This window comes from Palaemon carinicauda, chromosome 31 (genome assembly GCF_036898095.1).
Source record: "Palaemon carinicauda isolate YSFRI2023 chromosome 31, ASM3689809v2, whole genome shotgun sequence".
In the NCBI taxonomy this organism is placed as follows: Eukaryota; Metazoa; Arthropoda; class Malacostraca; order Decapoda; family Palaemonidae; genus Palaemon; species Palaemon carinicauda.
In genome coordinates, this window is record NC_090755.1 from 27,155,778 (window position 1) to 27,158,277 (window position 2,500).

Below are 2,500 nucleotides of genomic sequence, written 5' to 3' on the forward strand. Positions count from 1 at the left end.
ATATATATATATATATATATATATATATATATATATATATATATATATATATATATATATATATACATACATACACACATTCAGTTCAAGGTCAGTAGCATTGCAATTCGTCATATGAAAATATATTTTGGCTTCGAGTGGGATTCAAACACCGGTTTTCTCGATAATGAGAAGAGCTTCTTCACCACTAAACTTCAAGACTCATTACACAAACACAAACACACATACACACAGATATATATATATATATATATATATATATATATATATATATATATATATATATATATATATATATATATATATATATATTATTACCATATGATGATGGCTACCTGGTCTGGGCACTGAAAATATGTTATACTATAGCTCGTGACTGGCAACCAAACATATAATATTATATACACTACGACTGGCAAGTTAATCAACCTCTCGAATTCCAAATTCAGTTGTTTGCTTTTACCTTAAAAGTGTTACACTTTAAAATATTAATAAACGAGTTCTAAGACAGTTAAATAGCTCCCAGACAGCAATATATAAAACACTGAATATCCAAAGGTCTCTTAAGTACACTCAAACTAAACTGGGTAATTTCTCTCAAGTGTTATTTACGACTTATTGTGGTTCTTAACAGGATACGAGCAGAATCTGGTTCTAAATAATGATTGGAATAATACACTCTTTACAAAACTAAATATAGTCTATATAAATTACAACACTATGAAACTAATTTACATAATAAGAAAATAAGTCACTGGAAAAATTATGACTGAACAAAACTTAGTTTGAGACAAAAATTTTACGATCTGAAAATTATACAGGTATATCAACTTGACTTGAACTATTATATCTGAATAAACCTTAGACTAAGAAAAGAAATAACGCAAATGTAAATTATACAAAAGCTTGAAATTAAATCTGAATAATACAATAATCAAGTTTGACACTTAATGAAACATAGATAACCAGATCACGTTACAAAATCTATCCTATCTACAGGGCCGTTTACAAAACTCTACAAATTGCCAACACTCACCCTAATACAATGAATTCAAAATCACCGTTTCGTCTTGAGTATCTTTTCGATACACGATTTACTTTGAGGCACAGTCACTTAGGAGAGGACACACTAAACGTACTGAACACTTTCAACATCAATACACTGGGTTGCGTGAGAGTGAGAGAGGTGAGGAGATGTCAATCTTAAGGCTGGTAATCTCTATCTCTATCTGTGTAACCTAACCTTGGTGTCACCTTTTACATAAAATCCAACTGCTTCCCGAAACTTCCCCAAGATTTAGGAAGCGATAGTGGGCCAGCAAAAGACGTCGCGCAAGACGGCTCTCACAGTCAACGAGCTCCGCCCACCCTTTGTACCCAAAATAAAAACAAGATAACATCCAATCACCAGGCCTTTCGCGAAATTTCTAAAGCACATGTTACTGAACATTCTCTCTCAAACATGACGCAATACTTAATAAAATATAAAAGAACATTAACTAAGCCCTTGTTCATATCTCGCACAAATAAAACACTTTCAAAATAGACTACGTAAGACTTTGTAAGAAACATATGTGAAATAAAAAGTTAATTCTTAAACTAACGTAATTTACATATACTAACTTGAATAAAGAATACAATGAATTTCACACAAAAGTCTTACTTATATCTACATGGGAGGAGCTCATTTTACGGGCTGTCTAATTCATCTCTTCAATGCATATATGAAAACGATATAAAATATGAATAAAATCATTAATAAACTACTGTATTTACTCTACACTAGACCAGCTTCATAAGAATATAATATATATATATATATATATATATATATATATATATATATATATATATATATATATATATATATATATATATATATATATACACACACACACACATATATATATATAATATATATATATATATATATATATATATATATATATATATATATATATATATATATATATATATATATATATATATATATAGCATTTCATCCTCATCATCCCCCGTTACTAGTCCACTGCAGAATAAAGGCTTAAGACATGTCCTTTCACTTGCGTCTGTTTATGGTCTTTCTATGACAGGCCACATCCACAAACTTTTTTAGTTTGTCAATCCATCTTCTTCTTTTCCTTCCCGTGTTTCCTTGGCAATCTCTTGGGATCCATTATGTTATTCTTAAAGCCCATCTATTGTTTGGCATTCTCATTATGTTTCCTGCTCTAGCTTTTGTTCTAAGGCTTTAGTAAGGCTTAAAGTTTCTGATGCATAAGTTAATACTGGTAGGATCATTTGATTAAATGTTTTTCTTTTTAGAGAAAGTGGCATTTACATTTCATAATCTTAATTTGTTTACCAAAAGTTCTCCATCCCATGCATATCGTTCTTTTAATTTTGGTCTCGTGCCCTGGGGAAACACTTCTTGTCTGTCTTAGTGCGTATATTCTTTAACAATCTCTTAGAGGTTCGTCCATAACACTATTTGTTGTCT

The 2,500-nt window shown here is 30.1% G+C and overlaps 1 protein-coding gene across 1 annotated transcript in view; it reads left to right on the top strand.

The window, feature by feature from the left end:
* LOC137624906 (uncharacterized) overlaps positions 1–2,500 on the top strand; it is a 179,851-nt gene that overhangs the window by 176,101 nt on the left and 1,250 nt on the right. The gene's annotated exons all lie outside the window — the stretch shown is intronic.